This window comes from Aethalodelphis obliquidens, unplaced genomic scaffold, assembly GCF_003676395.1.
Source record: "Aethalodelphis obliquidens isolate GAN/ISIS:26980383/991018 unplaced genomic scaffold, ASM367639v1 scaffold99, whole genome shotgun sequence".
In the NCBI taxonomy this organism is placed as follows: Eukaryota; Metazoa; Chordata; class Mammalia; order Artiodactyla; family Delphinidae; genus Aethalodelphis; species Aethalodelphis obliquidens.
In genome coordinates, this window is record NW_020838043.1 from 1,283,196 (window position 1) to 1,309,030 (window position 25,835).

General features: G+C 40.3%; 1 pseudogene; it reads right to left on the reverse strand.

Annotated features, from left to right (window-relative positions):
- Positions 1-3,502: 3,502 nt before the first annotated feature.
- Positions 3,503-25,835, reverse strand: part of LOC113614555 (centrin-2 pseudogene) — a 32,250-nt pseudogene continuing 9,917 nt past the window's right edge.

Here is a 25,835-nt window from a genome sequence, read left to right on the forward strand (position 1 = left end):
CCACAACAAGAGAAGCCACTGCAATGAGAAGCCTGCACGCCACAACAAAGAGTAGCTCCCACTCGCTGCAACTAGAGAAAGCCCGCACGCAGCAACCAAGACCCAACGCAGCCAAAAATAAGTAAGTTAATTAATTAATTAATTAAAAAAAGAAGTATTTGGACGAGTGACAACTGGAATTTTAAGAGACAAAATAAATCTCATTCCCTGAGGAATTCAGAAGAGTAAGCCGGAAACCCAGTCTGGACCTCGCACTTTGGAGAGACTTGTAACCAGGTAGCCAGTTGTTTATTCTTATCTAATCTAAGTAAGTTTTAACTTCAGATATGGTATTAATATGTACATAACAGGAGCTATTGGCCACTACACATCTCTTTTTTCTACTACTATCTGATCTAAAACAATTTCATTTTCTAAAAATTTAGTAGTTACAAGAGGATACCTTGAAACCATAAGGTTGCAGCTACCAGCTGCCAGCAGACATTTTTTTGCGAATGGCTGGTGGCATCCCAAGTCTGACACAGCTCAGAAAACTCAAGTTCTTAGCAATACAAGGACTTGTCTGAAATCATGCCCATAATGCCACCTAGTATTACCCTGGATGTCTGAATCACAGCTACTCCATTTTGACTTTCAGTTGCACTTCTCTCTTTAATGGCCAAAGCAGATGTCACTGTTAATGATTTTAGAGCTTTTCTAGATATGAGAAGATGGAAGAATTTGGGCTCATAAAGTCTTCTCTTGAAAGTATCTAACGATCTGCAGGCCTGTTCTACCAGTTTTTCCCAGAGCACAGAGTGCCTCATTCCTGATCTCCACCCTGAACTCCTTTCAGGGTATGTTAAGGTCAGTGGCTGCAGTGGCCATTGACCTAATCCTTGCATAAGCATACGGCAAGTGACAGTCTTCATTTGGCAGGGCCCCTTCAGAGTCATAAATTCAACCATGGTTTCGGGGGCACTTCATGACCACTTCGTCCCATGGTGCTAGGAATGATCATTCCCAGGTCGGGCAAAGATTTCACTGATAGGCCACTCAATGTGCTATTACTAGACTAGGCCTTATTCACAGTAGCCAAAAATCTCTGGACCACCTGTCTTACTAGTCTTTTATGGTCCACGAAAATATTCCCTCTTGTTGCTTCTTCCCATATCTAGAGTTACTATTACCATCACTGATCTTATATGGAACTATATGTCATCATTTTATCAGAGGCTCAATCACACATTTGGTAATACAAAGAACAACAATTCTGTAAAACACTCAATATAAAAAATAATATAGGGACTTCCATGGCAGTGCAGTAGTTAAGAATCTGCCTGCCAATGCAGGGGACACGGGTTTGAGCCCTGGTCCAGGAAGATCCCACATACCGTGGAGCAGCTAAGCCCGTGCACCACAACTAATGAGCCTGCACTCTAGAGCCACAACTACTGAGCCTGCATGCCACAACTACTGCAGCCTGTGAGCTCAGAGCCCATGCTCCACAACAAGAGAAGCCACCGCAATGAGAAGCCAGTGCACCACAACGAAGAGTAGCCCCCGCTTGCTGCAACTGGAGAAAGCCCGTGTGCAGCAACGAAGACCCAATGCAGACATAAATAAATAAATTTATTTATTAAAAAAATAATATAGCTAGCAGTATTAGTAAGCTCACAAGTAAGAATTTAAGTCAAGAATTTCCATTAGGTGCAGCCCAGTATATCCCAGGTTTTCTTAGTCTGTTCTGTACCAATCTTTATCTTTAAGGGAAATAATATATTGGCACTATCCATAAGGCACCCAGCCCAGTTTCCTAGTGTTACTAGGCTGGTTATCTCTAGTATGGTTTAATTGTCCCCAAATAAAGTTGCCTTTAAATTTAAATGACCATAACCTGGTGTTAACCTCCCAGTTGCAGATCATGGAGCATCTGAGCTTCGTCCAAAGACAGATTACTGAGTTAAGCTTCAGAAACAAATTTAAAGTGTCCTTTTAATAATTCAATTAAAACTTTACAACAATATAACATAACAGCAAAAACTATCTAAGAAGTGAGTCTTAGTGAATATAGACCTCAATAAACAGAATTAGATTTTGATGTCCATTGAAGCATCACTTTCTGTCTAAAGTTACCCTCATTTTTACCAATATAGTCAAAGCAAGATTAATTTGTCTGCACATTAAGTCTGATTAATTGATTAAAGGCTTCCCCAGACCAGGAAAGCAAAGCCAAGGGCTTGTCACAGATTCTGCCTCAGATTTAGGTGAATTCCTCCCTTTTTAAGGTCCACAAAAATACCTTCAGATTCCTGCACCTATTAGGAGGTGGCCTTTCTAATTTATCTGATAAAGCTGCTGGGAACCCAAGAGTTTCCAATCTCTGGAGGGGTCAGGTAGAGAGAAAAGAGAAATCTTTCAATTCTGCTTACAAAGGTGTAATTTACCAAATTGCTGTAAGTCATAATTAGTTTGAGGGGAAGGGTTTCTTTGTATCTGGAAAACACAAATTAACAGCTTGTAATGTTTCAGATAGAAACATAAACATTACAACTATATTCACCAGCCCATTCAGTAACTAATCCTCTTGTTAAACTTTTGATGAAGCATCAGGTTTCCTTAAGATTCTTTACTTTCTTACCCAGTTCCCCAGGATAATTGGAGATTTATCAGAGTACAACAACTGTCTATAAATGACAGAAAGACTTAAAAAGTCACAGTTAACCATCTGATCACAATGTAACTGACAAAAGAAACTTACTGCTGTGACATGCAACATTTTAAAATAACTAGAATTATGACTGGCAACATTTTACCAGGACATACTAGATTTTTAGGAATTCCATGTAATTTCTAGAATAATAACATCCATACGGTATATATATATATATATATTTTTTTTTTTTTCAAAATAAGAAAGGGTTATTTGAAGACAAAACAATAGCACACACACACACACACATCCAAATGCAAGTAAGAGAGTTCACTGGGTTTTATAAAAGAGAAAGCTGCACTCAGGCGCCAATTAACATTGGAACCATTGAAGAGATGCCCCCTGCTTGTGGTGACACAGGTACAACATGTGCTTGTGAAGAAGTTGTTCTGCCGTAGCATAAATGTGGGAATGCGGGACAAAGCGATACAAGGCAGAGCAGCAGGTGGGCAAAAGCTTGAAGACCCTTTTCTCCACTCTAACGTGCTCTCGTTCTGCCCTGGGGAATTAAAGCACTCAGCAGGTCACCTTACAAAGAACCTCAATTTCGGGCTTCCTTGGTGGCGCAGTGGTTGAGAGTCCGCTTGCCGATGCAGGGGACACGGGTTTGTGCCCTGGTCTGGGAGGATCCCGCGTGCCGTGGAGCAACTAAGCCCGTGCGCCACAACTACTGAGCCTGAGCTCTAGAGCCCGCAAGCCACAACTACTGAGCCCATGTGCCACAACTACTGAAGCCTGCACACCTAGAGCCCATGATCTGCAACAAGAGAAGCCACAACAGTGAGAAGCCGCAACAAATAGTAGCCCCCGCTCACCACAACTAGAGAAAGCCTGCGCACGGCAACGAAGACCCAACACAACCAAAAATAAAAATTAATTAATTAAAAAAAAAAGATGACACTGATCTTAATAAAGGCTGGTCTTCTTCATGATACACAGGAACTCTTGCTCATTGACTTCTCAATCTCCATTTATATTCATCAATCATTTCCTGCCCCTCCTCATCGGTGAGGTTTTCACCCAACTCCTTGGCCACACATTTTAGATTTTTGAACGATATCTTCCCCGTTTCATCATCATTGAAGAGCTTCAAAGCTTTCAGGATTTCTTCTTTGGTATCTTTCTCAGACATTTCCTGACTCATCACCATAAAAAAGTAGCTACAGTTCATTTTTCCAGTCCCTTCCTTATCAATTTCGCTTATCATTTTCTTATCTCTTCTTTCTTGGGTTCAAAGCCCAGTGCCCTCACTGCCACCTTAAGTTCCTTAACATCAGTTGTCCCAGTTCCGTCAGCATCAAAGAGATCAAAAGCTTCTCGAATTTCCTGTTTCTGCTCTTCAGTAAGCTCTGGTTTAGGACTCATCCTTTTTCACTGAGCAGTTGATGCCATGTTTGCCTTCTTAAAGTTAGAGGTCATCGCAGATGGACTCCACTTCCCGTTCCATACAGTATATTTTTTAAAAAGTTTATCACTCATGTAATAATGCTCTCCATGTACTGTAATTTAACATACTGATGAAATATTTCTCTGTGAGATGCTTCATGGGTCTTCTAAAGCATCTCGAACTTAGCTGGAGGTCAAAAGAACTGTAATTAAAATTTGATATTTGGAAAGTTCGTCAGAAAAATATCAAAAGCGTTTAGAACACTCAGTCAGATAGGATCACAGGTCACTGTGAAACAATAGTTATTCACTTAGCCAAAGTAACAATAAAAGATTTCAAAGGCAAATACAGAATATATCGCTTAAAAGGTAAAGAAACTTAAAATCTGTTATCAAAGGCAGTTCAACATTTTAAGAAAACTTGTTCTCTTAACAGAGAGAAAAGCCAAATTCAAGTTTTGTACCAGCTTACTTTTAAAATTCATTTAATCAATTAAATTTATTCTAAACTTAGCCAGTCCTGACCATGCACAAAACTCTTTCTTCAGGGTCCACTCCCCACAAATCTTCCATCACTTTCTGTATCCATCACTTTTTCTTCTATCTAGAAACAACCAGCTCTCAGTCAGACTTACTTTCTTTTCACTAATAAAATGCAATTCTATTCCTCATAGCTTCTTCTTCTTTTTTTTAAGCAGAGGGAGTTTTATTTTATTTTATTTTATTTATTTATTTTTGGTTGTGTTGGGTCTTCATTGCTGTGTGCAGGCTTTCTTTAGTTGCAGCAAGCGGGGGCTACTCTTCATTGCAGTTCATGGGTGTCTCATTGCAGTGGCTTCTCTTGTTGCAGAGCATGGGATCTAGGCACACAGGCCTCAGTAGTTGTGGCTCATGGGCTCTAGAGTGCAGGCTCAGTAGTTGTGGCACACAAGCTCGGTTGCTCTGTGGCATGTAGGATCTTCCCGGACCAGGGATCGAACCTGTGTCCCCTGCACTGGCAGGCAGATTCTTAACCACTGTGCCACCATGGAAGTACCACATTTGCTTTCAAATAGAGAACATCTCAGGGTGGCACTAAACCTATTCATTAATAGTCCTAAATATCTTTAGTTTCTCTGTTTAGTAACTGATCTCTCAGCATCTTATTTTATTTGGGAATGACCCAGCTATTCAACAAACTTCCATCATTTAACTTAACACAACTGTAAAATTTCACATTACCAAATATCTGGAGAGATCATCCTCAAGTAGACATTTCTAAAACATAATTATTCCTAAAAAGTTCATCCAAAAGCTCTTATCTCACTTGCATTTAATACACTTATAAAAATTTCATCATACCAAGTTATTTTTCTTGCTGAAAAATTTGCAACAGATATAATAAGGTCTTATTTGACTTCTATTAAACCCAAGTACAATAAAGGTATTATATTTGATGTTGATGACTCTAAAGACATGTCTATATTAATTAGATCAACAAACTTAAACATTAATACCAGGTATTAATTTAATACTGAATATTTCCCAGTTCACGTGAACCTAAAATTAATTCTGGCCAGTTACCTTCTGTGTGTTTTTGAGAATTTATATAAGTGCTTAATTTCCTTTAATCCAATTAAGTAGAGCCCACTTACAAATTAATTTTGTTAATACCATCCAAAGGTAAAAACAAAGATAATGCACACATAAACATATAGACAGATACAACCAGAGGTCTCATAGCCTCATTTCTAAACTTAGTCATGAATCAGGTATTACAATATAAAACTCACTAGCTTATAAATAACAGTTGGAATAGGTAAAATTTAAAAGTCTTCTTACCTTTTTTTTCCCCTCAGTCTCAGGAATTAGAGATGGTCTAGATAAGATAAGTGATCCTGAGAGCGCTGGTCTCAAGGCACAGGGAGAGAAAGTCAAGTTCTCCTAGTAGGACTTGTTCCCTCAGGGTCAGAATTCTGAAAAGACATTTTATCAAGCTTGCTTTTCCTAACTGTATATGCAAAAAGAACCAGTTTTGGAATTTTCAAGAGTTTTACCTAGACCAACTTTCTCTGGAGTCTAAATAATATGGTGGCCACACAATGTTGTAGTAAAATATCTTTTTCTTAGTTATAGGTTCATAGCTAAAATCTTTCCAGTCAGACAGAATTTGCCCAAGAGGGCTTCACAGTGGAACAAAACTAGAATTTCCCATTTCACAAGGCAGAATGGCCATCACAAATCACAACACAGAACACAAAGCATAAAACACACACAGGCTCGGCCATCCTAATCAGTCACTCCCTTAAATACAAGATTGCAGTCTCTCAGAAAACTTCCTGCAGAGACACAGAACTTCAGATCTGAGTACTGACAGAGTAAACGGAAATATCTCGTGTCTTCAGAGATTTCAAAGGGAGGAAAAGAGGTTGAAAGAAGAGGGGAAGGAGGGGGATAAAAGGGATGGCCTTACAGATATCTCCTGCCACCTGCAGATGCCCAGGTGTTACGGGACTTTTCCCTGGGCTTCCAGGAAGGGAGGATGGGAACTTGGCCCTACCAGAAACCAGAAACCAGATACCACATACCACATACCAGACCAGAATTTGAGTTATCTGCCCACTGGAGGTGATCAGGCTCCGACCCTCAGATTAGGCTGAGGCCCTTCAACTAGACTCCTGCATCCACGACCAGGACAGAAGAAAAAAGGGTAGGATAGGAGGGGTTGAAAAGAGGAAGGGAAGAGGGAAGGGGAAAGAGATCAATAAAGTCTCTTGTTCCTTACCTGGTCAGGGCACTCTGGCCAGTCATGTGTGTCAGAAGGACATGAGGGACAAAAGGGTCCCGGTTGTGGCCTCTGGGTCTGGTCTGTCGGCAGGCGAGCTGGTCCCTGAGTACCCCGAGTGGCCAGGATGTCAGTCGTAGCAAAGAAGAGGCCCACCAGAGTCACCATTTGTTGCAGGAAGGGGGACCCCCTTCCAGGGCCCGAGAGTGGGCTCTTGTCTAACACTGGGAAATGAACTGTCCAAGGAGACATACGTGCTGACAAAGCAAGAGACTTTATTGGGAAGGGGCGCCGGGGCAGAGAGCAACAGGGTAAGGGAACCCAGGAGAACTGCTCTGCTTCGTGGCTCGCAGTCTCCGGTTTTATGGTAATGGCGTTAGTTTCCTGATTGTCTCTGGCCAATCACTCTGACTCAGGGTCCTTCCTGGTGGCATGTGCATCACTCAGCCAAGATGGATTCCAGCGAGAAGGATTCTGGGAGGTTGGTAGGACATATGGACTAGTTTCTCCTCTCTCCTTTTGACCTTTCCCAAATTCTCCCGGTTGCTGGTAGCTTGTCAGTTCCACATTCCTTACCAGGACATCTTGTTGTAAGAGAACTCATGCAAGTGGTTACTATCGGGCCTGGCTAGGGCGGGTGGCTTCAGTCAGTGGTTCCCCTAATAGATCTTTGGCTTGGTTGTGTCTTTTGACTTGACACCCACCAAGAGATGAACCCAGTGTTTGGGTAACAGAACCCTGGTACCCCAGTTCCCAGGCCAGGGCTCTTTTCTTTAAACTACATCGTCCTTATGTGCAGCTTCCATTATTGAATGTCCACTATGGGCCACAGTATTTGTAAAGTACTGTGAGTTCTTTACATATGTCATTTCTAATCCTCCCAATCCAGCAAGGTTCATTCCTTGTATAAAGACATAGACACTGAGGCCAATTGCGGGCGTCAGTCTGACTCCAAAGTCAGGAGACTTCTAGTCTATCATGTTGTCGCTCAGTACTGGAAATGAGAGCAGAAAAGAGCACTGAATGGTTCATTTAAAACACATTCATTCTACATGCAGACAGTTGTTGCTTTAAGGGAAGGGTAGAAGAAAAGAAGAGATTACATTTTGGCATGCAAACGCAAAACAGTAAATATTCTTTTTTCCTGTTCCTGGATCCTACTGCAGCTTCTTCAGAGCAAGTGATTGTATGCATGTTGACACAGCTCTTATTTTAAAATCTTCTTTGGCTCAGTTTTCAGCTTCTTCTTTCAACCAGTCCCATGACTCCCCTCTGTCGGGCTCTGAGAATCTGCCTAAAATCATTATGCAGCAGTTACTGTTAAGATCCACTCTGCAAAAATAATTCACTTCTCTCCACTTCTTCTGGTTTTAGAGTATATTACCTGGCATGGTGCCATGTTAATCATAAAGGTCTTGCACTTTCAGTATACTTTAATATTAATATTTAAAAAATAGGTTCATTCTTATTTACAAGTATATAGTTTTCTCATTTTTGTCTGAAATAGTACATTTTTTTTGCCCCTGCCCCCACCCCTGCCCATGCCTGCCAAGTCTAAGTACATTTTGCTTTAACCTAAGTATACCGAGACTTGCCTGGTGGTGCAGGGGTTAAGAATCTGCCTGCCAATGCAGGGGACACGGGTTCGAGCCCTGGTCCGGGAAGATCCCACATGCTGCGGAGCAACTAAGCCTGAGAGCCACAACTACTGAGCCTGCGCTCTAGAGCCCACGAGCCACAACGACTGAAGCCTGTGCGCCTAGAGCCTGTGCTCCGCAACAAGAGAAGCCACCACAATGAGAAGCCCACGCACCGCAACGAAGAGTAGCCCCCGCTCGTCACAACTAGAGAAGGCCTGCGACAGCAACGAAGACCCAACACAGCCATAAATAACTAAATAAATAAATTAATTAATTAAAAAAAAAATCTAAGTATACCTGTTGACGTTAAAACTCCACAAGTAAAAATGAATGGATAGGGAATTCCATGGTGGTCCAGTGGTTAGGACTCTGCACTCTCACTGCCAAACCCTGGTCTAGGAATTATAAAAATCCCACAAGCCGTGAGACATGGCCAGAAAAAAAATGGATATTATTTCTAACTTGCTTCCTTAAAAAACACCAGGTTATTGTACTTTGGTTATTTGCAAGTAATCAAAACTAATTTAGAAACTTCACATTATCAAGGTTGTGCAAAAAAGAAAGTTATACTGCAATGCAAGATGCCTGCCAAATGGGAAAAATAAAGCTCAAAGAACGTTCTATTGCTGTTATAAAGCAATGGTAAGATCTCCAATTGGGCCAAACTGACATCATGTGCCTCCTGCTGGGATGTACTGAGAAGGAACAAACATCCCTTCTGTGGTCTTTTTGCCAAAAATGCACAACCTGAATCTAATCATGAAGAAACATCAGATAAACTCAAACTAAAGGACCTTCCACAAGATGAATGACCTATATTCTTCAAAAAATGTCAAGATCAAGAAATACAAAGTAAAGTTGAGGAACAGTTCCACATGAAAAGAAACTAAGAAGACAAGACAACTAAATCACAATTTGTGAGTCTGGACTGGATCCTAGACCAGGAAAGAAAAATAGCCATAGGAGACATTACTGGGACAATTGACAAAAGTAGAACAAGAACCGTGGATTGAACAATAGCTTTATCATAATGTTAAATTTCCTGACTTTGATCAGTGTACTGGGGTTGCATAAGATAAAGTCCTTGTTCTTAGGAATTACAGCCTGAAGCATTTTGGGTAAAGGACTATAACATCTCCAACTAACTAGTGGTTTGGGGGGAAAAAATGCATGTAAACATAAAGAGAGAGAGACTGATAAATAAACGGAGCAAAATATCAACACTAGTTGTATCTGGATAAAGAGTATAAAAGAATTCCTTGTACTCTTTTTACAGCTTTTCTGTGCATGCATTTAAAATTATATCAAAATGAAAAGTTATCGAAAACAGTGAATGTATAGAAACTGTAAGAATATAAGAAAAAGGAAAAAAAGAAAAACAATGCTCCTGAATTATATATGACACAGCACCATCTAAGACATGTTTAAAGCTCTCGATAACAGGCAAGCTTGACTTAAGGGAAACAATCGGTCTGCCTTTTAAAGTGCAGGGTTGAAGAAAACAGGAAGGTGGCCTTTTTGATACTTTCAGCCCATTGTTCACAGAGTTAATAAAATAACCCCAGGAGGTACATGCCTCATCCAGCCCAGTCACTCTCTACCAGGCCTCCAGGTCTCAGCTCACTTTCACTGACAACTTTTTTTTTTAAACAAATTTACTTATTTATTTATGGCTGCATTGGGTCTCTGTTGCTGCACGCGGGCTTTCTTTAGTTGCGTCAAGTGGGGGCTACTCTTCGTTGCGGTGCGCGGGCTTCTCACTGCAGTGGCTTCTCTTGTTGCGGAGCATGGGCTCTAGAGCGCAGGCTCAGTACTTGTGTCACGGGCTTAGTTGCTCCGTGGCATGTGGGATCTTCCCGGACCAGGGCTCGAACCCGTGTCCCCTGCATTGGCAGGTGGATTCTTAACCACTTTGCCACCAGGGAAGCCCCACTGACAACTTTGACACCTGTGTGACCTCAATTCAATGCCTGCCTCATTCTGGATGGAGTTTCTGCTTCTCTGTGGAAGATTCAGCCAAGGCCCTGTCTCAGTTCCTTAATCTCCTCAACTCCAGTACTTCTGGATACTTGGGGCAGAGCGGGAGGAGGAAGCAGTTTCATGTAAAGGCCATAGGCCACTCAGAATATGTATGCTGTGCCCATTCCTTGATCATATCAAGACCTTCAGTCCCAAACCACCTTATTTCCCTTCACATTATCCCTCACCTTGTTTCCATTCTCTCCCCATGGTTAATCATCGCATCCTCAACCTCTCAAGCCCCTGTCCTTTGTCCCTGCAAACTCCCAACCCTGGATCAGTCCAGCCTTTTGCCTCTTCTGGTCCTGCCCACTTGTTGTTCAGGATAATGGGAAAAACCTCATGTTGGTGCTGACTGGTATGTGCATGTACACACACACACACACACACACACACACACACACACACACACACACACGTGTGTATGTATGTGTGTGTTTCCCCCAACATGATTGGGTTCCCACTGCTTCTTTGCCCTGCTCTCTGTTATCTCTCTAAATGTTGAGTTTCTGCAGGATTCTATCATTGGCATGTCTTTTTTTTTTCTTACCCTGTACCAGTGGTTCTCAAACCTGGCTGCATATTAGAATTGTTACAGCAGGCAGGTAGCTAGATATGAGCAGAAAAAGGGGGGCATGGCCAGATGGCAGGAAACCACGCATCTTGTAAATAGCGGGTGGCCCATGGACAGACAAAGAAAAGCAGGACCTCCAGACTGACAGGAAACCACACATTTTGGGGTGATAATTGTTCTGAAGGCAGAGAAAGAAAGGTGGGAAAAGGCGGGAACCTCCAGTATCTGGATGTAACCTTTTGCTCATTATGCTCTCATTACAATAAAATTAGCCTTGCAGGGCTTCCCTGGTGGCGCATTGGTTGGGAGTCTGCCTGCCAATACAGAGGGCACGGGTTCGAGCCCCGGTCCCGGGAGGATCCCACATACCACGGAGCAGCTGGGCCCGTGAGCCATGACCAGTGAGCCTGCGCATCCGGAGCCTGTGCTCCGCAACGGGAGAGGCCACAGCAGTGAGAGGCCCGCGTACCACAAAAAAAAAAAAAAAAAAAAAAAATTAGCCTTGCAGATAAGTACCCATCAGGCACCAAAGCCATGACACTTCCAATCAAAGCTAAATAAGCACCGAGCCGATAGGGATATCGGCTGGGTGCTTTGTGACCGCCTGGAGGGGTGGGATAGGGAGGGTGGGAGGGAGGGAGACGCAAGAGGGAAGAGATATGGGAACATATGTATATGTATAACTGATTCACTTTGTTATAAAGCAGAAACTAACACATCATTGTAAAGCAATTATACCCTAATAAAGATGTTAAAAAAAAAATTGAAACACAAAAATAAAACACCCTATGAACCTCTCGTTTAAAAAAAAAAAAAAGCTAAATAAGGACAAAATCCCTCCTCCCCTCGGGAAGGTGGTGGTGGGGTGAAAATCAGAGAATACGACTTCCAACCCCTCCCTCCCCAATGAATATTCTGCCCCTTCATTTGTACACCCCACATAACCAGCTTGCCAAAGAAACTCAAGGCAGCTATTCACCTGAAACTGCCCGCTCTCATCTCCGGAGCATACAGTCGCTTAAATGAATCCTCACTTTACTTATTTTACTGACCTCCCTGTCTCGTTTCTGAATTCTTTCTGTGATGAGACAACCACCTTTCACTGGGAACAGAATCACCTGGGAACTTTAAAAAAACATCATGCCTGGGTCCCACCCCTGATTTGATTTGTTGGTAGGATGGCCTGGGCATTGGGGTTTTTCAATCCCTCCAAGTGATCATAAGGTGCAGCCAAGGTAGAGAATTTCTTCATCCAGGTGATCTTCTCTACTCCCACAATTCTAGCCACCTATATGCAGAAGATTCCTAAATCTCCACTCCTAGCTCCCACCTTTTCCCCTGAGCTTTGGACCTGTCTATTGGTTATGTTCACCCCCTAGAGAGTCAAAGTCAAATGACCAAACTGAACACTTGACCTTCCTCCCCAGCTTGATCTTTCTCAAGTAATCTCAATCTTGAGATATTTACATGTTAGTACATAGTGATAGTCTGTAGCATCGCTGTTCACTGAGCTGACCACATCAAAAACTTCGGACTCATCCTTTACTCTTTACCTTCACTTCCCACACTCCACCAATCTCCAAATCTTTCTTAAATCCATCTCATCATTTCCCCCACCCCTTATTTCCAATTACCTAAACTTGGGTCTTTATTCTTTCTATTCTGTATAGTAATAACTGGCTTCCTGCGATTCATGTCCCACAGGCTTCAATAGTTACCTTTCCAGAATACGAATCTAATGATGAAAAAAAAACCCTTTCTAAAACTCTTCAATGGCTGTCAATTGCCAGCAGAATAAAGATCAAATGCTTAAAGACTTCTCATAGCTTGGCCTTAGACTTCCTTTTCTGACTCAACTGCTATTATTCTTCCAAAGACACAGGCTCAAAACCTGCTGAGTTACTACAAGTCTCAGACATATCATGGTCTTTCATGAGCCAATAATATTAAGAAAAATTATCCAAAATTTGGGAATAAATTTACTTATCAAATAATAAAAAGACTATTCTGTACTCTTTCAGCATTGTACTGGAGGATGTCAAATAAGTATGACTATGTTACCTGATGCAAAGCAGTGCTGTCCAACGGAGTCACATATGCAGTTTTAAATTTTCTAGTAGCCATATTAAAAAAAGAAGTTAAAAAGAAACTAGAGAAATTGATGTTAATAATGCATATTATTTTACTCAGTATATCTAAAATATTATCCTTTCAATATGTAAGAAAAGAGTACCAAAAATCATTTTCCTTTAATATTTGCACCCACACTGATAAAACTAGTTTATTTTTTTCGAAGAATTGATTTGACCTTAAAGTTAAAGCATGTCAATTTCAAAACCACATCTGTCCAAGTTAAGCAAATGCACTTATTTGTGTCAACGTAGTATTCTTGACGTTAAATCCACAGGGGTACTGTGCGATTTGAGAAGCAATTCTACTTCTCAATGTAGAAATGTACTTCAAAATGTAAATGAGTCATTCTTCAAATTTTTCTTCCAGTATTTACAGTCAATTTACATAATACTATTAAAATTAAAATCTTCTATACATTGATTCATGATAGAAAAATGTATAAAATCACTATTATTGCTTTGAATCACTGAAAAATTTCAACTTTAACATAAATTCTTAGACCTGTCTAGCTAAATCACAAGCTTCTTCTTGGACTTTCAAATTTATCTTGTTCATACGTAGTGTGAAATCCGTGAGAAAACATGTAAGACACATTGACTTTTTTTTTTAATTAGTGAATATTTGGCAAGCATTACTTTTTTGTTTTGTTTTGTTTTGTTTTTTGGGGTTTTTTTTGCGGTACGCGGGCCTCTCACTGTTGTGGCCTCGCCCGTTGCGGAGCACAGGCTCCGGACGCGCAGGCTCAGCGGCCATGGCTCACGGGCCCAGCCGCTCTGCAGCATGTGGGATCTTCCCGGACCGGGGCACGAACCAGTGTCCCCTGCATCGGCAGGCGGACTCTCAACCACTGCGCCACCAGGGAAGCCCAAGCATTACTTCTGTTTCAAGAAAATCTTGATTTGGAGTTAACAGCACAGTAAAACTCTTTGTGGCTCAACCAAGGAGCATTGGCAATGAATACAAGATCATTAACTTTATTTTCTACTTCTTTCAACATTTCCATAAACTGGTGATGAGTCATAGCATTTGCATGTATATGCTGAACAGTTTTAACAACTGTATCCGTGACGCTTTTCATAGAGTCTGTTTCAGAGAACTGGGCACAAATATTTTCAGTGTGTATCATACAGTGATATGAAGTCACCAGAAAAACATCAGTCTCTTGTTTTTAAAATTCCAACAGATCCAGAATTTTGACCTAACAGCTGGAGCACCATCCGTTATGATATATTTTTTTTCATATCTAACTGAATTTCTTCTTTGACAGATATAAAAGATTCAAAAATATCTATGCCATAGTTTTTTAGGCTATGAATTGGCTTTTTTTTTTTTGCAAATATGGGAGTACTCTGAGACAAAACATACCAAAAGTATTAATTAGACAGTGTCTTGTATCACATGAATCATCTACAACTAAAGAAAAGTACTTGCAATTTTTCCAATTTTTGAATCAATTAATCTTGGTTACTGTTAGAAAGGTCTTGTAATCTACAGGCAATTATTTTGCAGTTTAATTGAAGATCTTTTTTTTTCTAAAATATCATTTTTAGTCTTTCCTTTACATTTTTATTTTTTTTATTTTTTATTTATTTATTTATTTTTACATCTTTATTGGAGTATAATTGCTTTACAATGGTGTGTTAGTTTCTGCTTTATAACAAAGTGAATCAGTTATACATATACATATATCCCCATATCTCCTCCCTCTTGCTCTTTTACATTTTTAAAACAGAATTTCCATAACAGAAATAATTTCTTTTACTATCACCATCTAAAACAGTTTTCTATTACGTGCAAGAATGTAACTCATTATAAAGATGGCCAACATTAAAAACAAAAAAAGCTGACCAAAGTTACAAGTTCAGAGGCTGTTATCATTTTTTTAAGCAATTTTCACTGGACATTCATTTTGAATGCTGGCAACTAATTATATTGACTTCTTTTTTTGGACTGTTTTAATTAAACTCACTCTGTACTTACTGAAAATGTCCCTTAATATTATCCACTTTACTATCTTTAAACAATTTTTACACAACAGCTTTTAAATTTTTCAAATTACATGAAATTTACAACATGCTTTCTTCCAATCTGTTTTTTTGCCTCTTCTGATATAGTGCTAATATCCACATCTCCACTCAATTCTGCCTCAGTAGTATGCCTTTGTTTTTGTTTGTTTGTTTTTGTTTTTTAGCAGTACGCGGGCCTCTCCCGTTGCAGAGCACAGGCTCCAGACGCGCAGACTCAGCGGCCATAGCTCACGGGCCTAGCCGCTCCGCGGCATGTGGGATCTTCCCAGACCGGGGCACGAACCCGTGTCCCCTGCATAGGCAGGCGGACTCTCAACCACTGCACCACCAGGGAAGCCCTATGCCTTTGTTTTAAGTTTAAAAATTAGCCCATACTTATTTTTTATTAAAAAAATAGATTAATTATATTATCATTTAAAGCATAAGAAGTATTTCAATTTAGTTACCAATTATGATTGACAAAGGTATCACTGTAAACGGTGCTGATTGCATAAGATGTTCAAATAAACACATTTCAGTGTTATATTAATGCATATAAAAAATAATTTGAATTGATTCAACCCATTGACACTTACTAGAGAGATGAGTTTACGTGTAATACTGGAGACAACTCTTGAAATACAGTACAGCAATATCCATGAGATGCAACAGTTAAAGTGAAATGTAGTCCTATGGAAACAATAAAGTTGAATTTAATGGAAAAATATTTTACACTGCTTCAGTTTTACATTTAAATTAAAATTGAGTAAAATTTAAAAAAACTAAAACTTCAGTTCCTTAGTCTATCACACTAGCCTGTCAGGTGCTCAGTAGACATGTGTGGTTAGTGGCTACCGTATTGGATAGTGTAGCTCTAGAGAAATGAAACTTTAACTTATTAATTACTATTGATTAGGGTCCAGACTCTATGAAGTTACATATTTACAATGTTAACTTGCAGAAGAGATGGATAAGTTGGGAATGAATTATATATATTTTTGGTCCAGTAGAATTGCCTGGTAAAAATGATAACACTAACGGTTGCATCTGTACCTAGCTTTGTAGCTTAGTCAGTAATTTTATTTCAACATTCTCTCTTTCCATATAGTGCTACCCTTTAATTTGATATCCTAGGAGAATATTTGATGATGTAGAAAGATAATCACAAAGTATTGTTAAATGAGAAAAAAGTAGGTCACAAAAGAAAATATAGATCAGTCCTATTTTCATATATTTTTAAGTATATATGTTCTAGAAAAACAGGAAGGATATAAAGAAAGATGCTTACCTATGGGTGGAATTATACATGATTTAAAAATATTTTTCTTGGACTCCCCTGGCGGTCCAGTGGTTAAGACTGTGCACTTCCACTGCAGGGGGTGCGGTTGGATCCCTGGTAGGGAACTAAGATCTCACATGCCACGTGGTGTGGCCAAAATAATAATAATAAAAATATTTTTCTTTCTTTGATTGTCTTCATTGTTAAAACTACAGTTTATACTAACAAAAATCTCATTAAAGTATTTTATAATTTTAACTCAGGTTAACTGCAGGAGGCTTTTTTTCACCCCAGTTTAGCAACACTGGTAATCCTAGGTACTTGTCAGCTAATTCAAGTACTACTTTTAAAAAATGATGATGGGGCTTCCCTGGTGGCGCAGTGGTTGAAAGTCCGCCTGCTGAAGCAGGGGACGCGGGTTCATGCACCGGTCCGGGAAGATCCCACATGCCGCGAAGCGGCTGGGCCCGTGAGCCATGGCCGCTGAGCCTGTGCGTCTGGAGCCTGCGCTCCGCAGTGGGAGAGGCCACAACAGTGAGAGGCCCGCGTACCACAAAAAAAAAAAAAAAAAAAAAAAAGATGATGATGGTGATGACACTGAGACTGTACAGTTCTAACTATGCTAGGTTCTTTCGGCTGCTAACTGAGATGCTGTGCTTTTTTTGCCCTTCCCTATGAATACTATTCTGATGTGCCTAAATTGTGAATAATTTGACACTGCCTTATAAATACAACAACAACAACAAACCCAGTGCACATTTATATCAGTGCCTGCCTCTCCCCCCAGGATTTATAATTCGTTGTTTATGTTTCTCTCTTTCCATCTAGCCTGTGAGCCCTTGAAGCAGGGGCTGTGGTTTATTAATCTCAGTGGCTCAATGCCTAGGAGAATTCCTGGCACATAACAGGAGAGTGGGTATGATATAAATCTGTGAGGAATGAATGAAAGAATGGGAATCCTCATGTATTCATCTATTCATGTGTGTACACACTCAGGCCCTATTTGCTAACCTAGGCATGAGGGATATAGCCATGAACATCTGTAAGTTTGGAATATAAGAGGACCATGACTTAATTGCTTGAATATGATTAAATAGTATATTTAAAAGCAGAAATTAAGAGATATGGAACCAAGAAGGCAACATAGACCTGACTAGTTTTATATAGTGGGATGTTCATCCTAACTAGGAAACAATTGCATTGCTGTCAAAGAGAGAAGCAGTGTCCTTAATAGACTTCTTTCTCAGCAGACACCCGATCCTAACTCCATGTGAAAAGCTTAAAATAAAAAGACTGCTCTTTGCTTTTTTTCTTTCTCCAAATCTCATAATTTGGGATCAGAATCACCAGTTGGCAAACCTACACACAGTTTGTAGCATTCTGTTTTAAGCACAGACTCTGTTGAACTACAAATAGAATTGAATGTTTTCATCACAGCTGGATTTCCACCTTTTTATGCCAGCTGTGGCGCCCACTCGCTGGGTAATCAGTCACTGGAGCTCACCTTCTGTCTGTATTCCAATGGCATTAAGGCAGGTATTTCCACAGAGAAAAATGTAACTCTGAAGTAGGGTCCCTTGACTGCTATTGTTACGGTGGTCTTAAATCCATGTAGCAACAGTTACTAAAGAAAGAAGATGAGACACCCCACAGATTACTTATTAATGAAACAATCTGGTAGACAAGACTTTAACCAAATGATACAACTTTTCATCACTGTTAATGGGACAAACTGACATCATGTGCCTTGTGATATAATGCCATGGTGTCTGGGCTATCCATTGCTGTCTGATAAACTACCTCAGAAGTTAGTTGCTTAAAGTAACAATTGAAGGGGACCTTAAAATTGAATACAGGGGACTTCCCTGGTTGCGCAGTGGTTAAGAATCCGCCTGTCAATGCAGGGGACACGGGTTCAAGCCCTGGTCCGGGAAGATCCCATGTGCCACTGAGCAACTAAGCCCATGAGCCACAGCTACTGAAGCCCGCATGCCTAGAGCCCATGCTCTGCAACAAGAGAAGCCACCGCAATGAGAAGCCTGCGCACCACAACGAAGAGTAGCCCCGGCTCGCTGCAACTAGAGAAAGCCGGCACACAGCAAGGAAGACCCAATGCAGCCAAAAATAAATTAAATAAATAAATAAATTTATATAAAAAATTGAATACAAACAGAAACAAATGAACTACGGCTTTTTTCAAATAAATAACATAACATTGGGGAGGGAGTATTAATCCAAGTAACTTTGATACACAAAATTTGTACCACATGCCCTCAGGCTAAAGAGAAAAAGAACTCTAAACAAATATTGAACTCTCTAGTAAGAAAGCTTTTTTTTGGATAGGCAAAAGTTCACAATTCTGAAACTACTTTCTACACATTCTAGGATTAGGCCAATAAGTAAATATATTCTGTATAATGGGATCCAGGTTTTCCTGTTTTGGAGAAGGTAGTCACAATTATGGAAAGAGGAAGGAGTAGATTGAACACGGCTGTGTTGGAATGGAACTAGAGGTATCAGTCAGATGGATAGATAGATAGGTACATAGATAGATACATAGATAGCTTGATATGGAAATGGATATAGATATGTGTGACTATGTATATGTATTCACTACATATATACATCTATTTCCCAGCTCTGTCTGATGAGAGGGTCTAGAAGTAATGACACCCCAGGAACAATGAACATACCCAGGACCCAGATGATAGTTCCCAAATAACATTCTCCACTAAAAGGAACCAGGGATCCTTGGAGAAATGAGTGGAGCAAGGAAAATACAAACTGAACCTAGATTATCTTGTGCTAAAAAATAAAGAAGAGCTCAAGAAATGATGGGGGCATGTTAAAAGTTCACAGAAGCCAGCTTGAAGAACTCCTTCTGGCTAACTCCAGAAAAATTTGAGCATAAAAGTAAATAATAACATTAAGGGTTATAATTTATTGAATAAAGTAAGAATCCATGAGTCCACACTTAACTGAATGAACAAACAAACAAGTAAATAAATAAGAAGAGAAAGATTTTTCTTACAGTAGAAAGTCAAATAATAAATGTAGAAGGAATGATGGAAATATCAATATAAAAATCACCATTTGGCCACTATAGTAATAATAGTCGCTTCAGACAAGAATCATCAATGTGTGCTAAAACCAGTAGGTGAAATTTGAAGTAGTAACAGGATAGTTACAGTCTCAAAGCATCTCTCCAGAAGAAATTTGTTAACTACAAAGAGGAAAGCAGTAACTTTATAGTTACTGGCAGATGCTAGCTTAACCCAACAATCAAAATTAACATTCTCAGTAACAGGTCTAATTGACAGGAAGTGCCTCTTGGTAGGATGCCCTGAGAAGAACTCAGCATCACTTCTGCGGGATTCTTGCCCCAAATGCATGATCTGAACCTAATCATGAGGAACAGCAGACAAACTGCAAGTGAGGGACAATCTACAAAACAACTGACCTGCACTCTTTTAAAAATGTCAGTGTTACGAAATAAAGAGAAGACTCATGAAATCTTCCAGATTAAAGGAGACTAAACAGACATGATAAGTGAAAACAACATGTTATCTTGGAATTTTCTGGGGTTTTTTGTTTTTCTGTTTTTTGCTATAAAAACAAGTCATTGAGGGCTTCCCTGGTGGCGCAGTGGTTAAGAATCCGCCTGCCAGTGCAGGGGACACGGGTTCGAGCCCTGGTCCGGGAAGATCCCACATGCCGCGGAGCAACTAAGCCCGTGCGCCACAATTACTGAACCTGCGCTCTAGAGCCCGCGAGCCACAACTACTGAAGCCCGCGCGCCTAAAGCCCGTGCTCCGCAACAAGAGAAGCCACCGCAATGAGAAACCCGCGCACCGCAACGAAGAGTAGCCCCTGCTCACCGCAACTAGAGAAAGCCGGCGCTCAGCAACGAAGACCCAACGCAGCCAAAAATAAGTAAAATAAAATAAATACATTTATTAAAAAAACAAAAGTAGATACTAGTACAATACATTTGATAATCTAATACATGATAAAGGAGGCACCATAAATCAATGGTAGAGACATGAATTCAGTAAAATTTTTGCCATATTTAGTTAATTATTAGGTTTAAAAATATTTTAGAGCCTTACTCCAGAATGCCTATTATTTTAAAAGTCAAATTAGGGGATTCCCTGGCGGTCCAGTGGTTAGGACTCTGAGCTTTCACTGCTGAGGGCCCTGATCGGGGAACTAAGATGCCAGGAACACCCAGCAGAAGGCAGAGATGGTTTAAAAGCAACCTCCCTTTTCCAAGTCTGCTTTTAAAAGCCCAAGCTCCCTGAGGGATATGTGCTGAGTAGAGAGAGGCCAACTGCATAGACTCCATCAATGTTTTTTTTTAATTAACTTTATTTGAACTCATCATACATATTTCACATAAAAGATTCCTCACCTTTAAAATGAAGAGAGTGTATTAACCTAGGCATTCTCAACCTGGGGTTTAGTAGATCAGTGAACTTCAAAGAAAAAAATATTTCCTTTTCACTTTCAGTGATCTTTAACAAAAGTTAAATGTTTCCTTCAACTGCAAATATAAGTATCAAAGCACAGTTGTGTTAGAAGGACCTGTGACTTGTCACCAATGGAAATCACAAATATTTTCCTATCACATGACAGTTGTCCCAGATGCCTTGAAATATCATTTACACTCACTGCCACTTCAAAATCATGGGTAGTTATTAGACTGCTGCTAGATCTCGTTATTTAATAGATTAAATAAAGAAGTACATCTATCACACATTTATAATATTTAATACTTTGATAATCACATTTTCAATGTAGTTGGCTTCCTTTGTATTCCTATGTATGAAGTTTTATGCATTCAGAAACATTATTCTGAGAAGGCAGACTGAAAGGGCCCCTGGATCAAAAAAACCATGTAGAGCCCCTGGACTGAATGTTCTCTGGCTTTCAACGGGCACATTGGTACATACCCAATATCTCTACCTGTTCCTCTTGGAAAGTGACTCACAACTTAGATAATCAGCTCTGTGACAAGGTTACAGTGATATTTTGATCATTCCATATATGACTTGAAGTACAACCTCAGGCCGAAACATCTGCAGGCTGAAACTTTTAAACTTAACCTTCCAGACAAACCCTTCTATTAAAATTATTCTCTAGGATTTTCACGGCAAAATGTAGGAAAACAGCACCAGAAACTGAACCAGAAAACACACGTCTTACTCCCACTTCTGCTATCTGATCCTGAGAAAGTTATTTAACTTCTCTGAACCTCATCTATAAACACATTTAGATGAGCTTTAAAATCTATAAGTTCCCAGCGGGGGGTGGGGAGGGGTGGAGGGATGAATTGGGAGATTGGAACTGACATATATACACTACTATATATAAAATAGATAACTAATAAGAACCTACTGTATAGCACAGGGAACTCTTCTCAATACACTGTAATGACCCATATGGGAAAAGAATCTAAAAAAAGAGTGGATATATGTATATGTATAACTGATTCACTTTGCTGTACATCAGAAACTAACACAACATTGTAAATCAAGTATACTACAATAAAAATTAATTAAAAAAATAAAATAAAATCTATAAGTTCCCTTTACTATATGTATAGAATTAGTAAAATTCTATACTTCTGAAATTTTCTGCCTTTTTGCTGGGTGTGTTCTTTGGGATTTAGTTCTTAGTATTCTATCTTTAATTAGTTCATTCACTTATCAAATATTGAGGTGGGAATAACTAAGCAACTAAGCTAGAGAATTCTGGGAAAATTTTCTAATAAGTCATATTTAAGCTGGGCTTCAAAGGCTGAGTAGGAGTCTGTGAAGAGAGGACTAGGACATTCCAGGCACAGAGGACATTGCTAATGCCCAGTGTGCTCAGGGCACAGAGCACACTGAGGGGCTTGATAGGAGTTCAAAGGAGACCAGATTTTTTTTGTTTGTTTGTTTTGCGGTACGCGGGCCTCTCACTGTTGTGGCCTCTCCCGTTGCGGAGCACAGGCTCCGGACACGCAGGCTCAGCGGCCATGGCTCACAGGCCCAGCTGCTCCATGGCATGTGGGATCTTCCCGGACCGGTGCACGAACCCGTGTCCCCTGCATCAGCAGGCGGACTCCCAACCACTGCGCCACCAGGGAAGCCCAAAGGAGACCAGATTTGTACTGAGTCTGGGCTCCTTGCCTTATAAGAAATGGGAAGAAAGTATATAAACATTAGGTGAAGTGACATGGCCAGGTACGTGTTTTGGAAAACAGCCCTGAGAGGAATGTGAAGCGTGGGAGAAATTGAAATCACAGCGGTCAGTTAGAAAGGATACTGCAACATTTGAGGTAAGAGATCATGGAGACCCGAAACAAGGCACTGGCACAGAGAAACGAATGCAAAGAAGGAAGTAGCAGATCTTTATGAGAAACTGGGTGTGGTGACGAAAGAATCAAGGGTAACCCTAGTTTCTAGTGAGGACAGCCATGTGAAGGGTGATGTTGAAAGGTGCAGTTCTTTTTTTTTTAATTTATTTGATTTAAGTATAGTTGATTTACAATTTTGTGTTAATTTCTGCTGTACAGCAAAGTGATTCAATTATACATATATGTACATTCTTCTTCATATTCTTTTCCATTATGGTTTATCACAGGATGTATTTTTAAAAATTTTTATTGGAGTATAGTTGATTTAAAATGTTGTGTTAGTTTCAGGTGTACGGCAAAGTGAATCTGTTACACATATACATATATCCACTCTTTTTTAGATTCTTTTCCCATATAGGCCATTACAGAGTATTGAGTAGAGTTCCCTGTGCTATACAGTAGGTCTTTATTAGTTATCTATTTTATATATAGTAGTGTGTATATGTCAATCTCAATCTCCCACTTTATTCCTCCCCCACAAAAGGTGCAGTTCTTAACTAGAATAGGAAACACAAGAGGAAGAAAAGGCTCTCTGGGGAAGAAGGCTTAGCTTTGAAATGTTGAGTTTGAGGAGGCTGTTTGACCTCCAGAGAGAAATTCTGGCCAGCCCTTGGAAGCATGGGCATGGAATTCTTGGGAAAGGTCCACCTGGAGATATAGAATTATAAACATCACATGAGGTAGCTGAAGTCCTTTCTTCAGCTTCCCCATCACCAGCAGCAGCACCACCATCTGCCTGGTCTTTCTGCAGGGAGAGAGACCTTTCCAAGCCCCTCCAATCCTGACGCCTGAGCTTGCTAATTTTTTTTTTGTGGTAAGTGGGCCTCTCACCGTTGTGGCCTCTCCCGTTGCGGAGCACAGGCTCTGGACGCGCAGGCTCAGCGGCCATGGCTCACGGGCCCAGCTGCTCCACGGCATGTGGGATCTTCCCGGACCGGGGCACGAACCCATGTCCCCTGCATCGGCAGGCGGACTCTTAACTACTGCGCCACCAGGGAAGCCCCTGAGCTTGCTATTAAGGCTTAAAACAATTGCTTCCTCCTCACTCCTACCTTTCCAACTCACCTTTCTTACTCTATAACACATCTCTGTATTAGTTAGAGTACAGGCAAAGTTGCTGTAGCAAAGAAACCCCAAAGTGCAATAGCTTATATATGATAGGAGTTTCTTTCTTATATACCAGTCCAGGGCCTGCAGGGCAGCTCTGTTCCATGACATACAGGAACCTAAGCTGGTGGGCAGCTCTGCCACTCTCAGCATCCCTCTTAGCACTGAAACGATTGTTCCAATCATCGCCATTTCCCAATTGGTGGGGAAAAAAATTCATGGCAAGCAGCTTCATCTTTATGGAGGTAATACACATAGCTTCTGCTCATATTGCATTGGCCCAAACTTGGTCACACAACCACACCTACCTTTGAGGGAGATCGGAAATGTAGCATCTTGCTGGGCAGTTGTGTGGTAAGCTCACACTCAGAGAGGCTCCTTTACTGAAGTGCAGAAAGGGAAAATGGACACCAGGAACAATTAGCAAACTGACATTTCTAAACCCCTGGCTGTCTAAATATCCACGCGCACCCTTATTTCCAAGACTAAACTACATTCATCCCTCCCCTCAGGAGATAATCCACAGTACGATCCATTTACTGAGTACAAAATAAAGTCTAATATCTCTGGGTAATGGGCAATCCTCTCCATCAAGTCTAGCTCCAGCTATCTGTATAATAACAGAACGTTACTCCCCCACCACTACACTACTCAACTTTCAGTATGTAATGTGAAGCAGAAACAGGATATCTACAGTGAAAACTCCCATTTGGAAAAGAGAAGAAAGGAAAGCACTTAGCAGTCACTGGTGCATAGCAAAAATGAACCATGTTGGACAAGAAGTGCAGATTCCCTCCCCCAGAGTGAAGGAAGTTCTCGTGTCAGGACTTGGATCTGCTCTCTGGGAGGAATGCTCTGTACCTGGTCCTCTCTGGACTTTGTCTTTGTCCATTATTCTCCACGATCATACCTGAAATGGGATGTAGAGAGATTAATATAGCTATATCAGCTTTCTTTTAGTTAACAATTGTGGGGTAAATGTCATTTCTTTTCTTTCTATCTTTTTAAATTCTCATGTATTTATTTATTTATTTGGCTGTGTCAGGTCTTAGTTGCAGCACGCGGGATCTTCGTTGCGGCATAGCGGGCTCTTCCTTGTGGTGCGCAGGCTCCAGAGCGTGCAGGCTCCGTAGTTGCAGCACGTGGGCTCTCTACTAGAGGCTCTCTTAGTTCCCCAACCAGGAATCGAACCTGCATCCCCTGCCTTGGAAGGCGGATTCTTAACCACTGGACCACCAGGGAAGTCCTACTCTTATGTTTTAAATGTATCTCTTTAAACAACAGATAGTTGGGTTTTGTTTGTTTTCCATCTCACGATGTTTGTTTTTTCACTGGAAAATTGAATAAATCAGACAAAGACAAATATCATATGATATCACTTATATGTGGAATCTAAAAAAGTGATACAAATGAACTTATTTACAAAACAGAATCAGACTCACAAACTTAGAAAACAAACTTATGACTAACAAGGGGGAAAGGTGGGGGGAGGGATAAATTAGGGGGTTGGGATTAACATATACACATTACTATACATAAGATACATAATCAACAAGGACCTGCTGTATAGCACAGGGAACTCTACTCAATACTCTGTAATAACTGATACGGGAAAGGAATCTGAAAATGAACAGATATAAGTAAAAAAAAAAAAAGAAAGTTGAGTTCACTTATATTCAATGTAATTACTGATATATTTTTGTTTAAATCTACTGTCTTATTACATACGTCTCTTTTCCCTTCTGCTCTGTGTTCCTTTTTCATTTTTCCCTTGCCTTCTTTTGGATTAATCATTTTTATCATTCATTTCAAAAAATCTTTTAGTTTAGAAATCA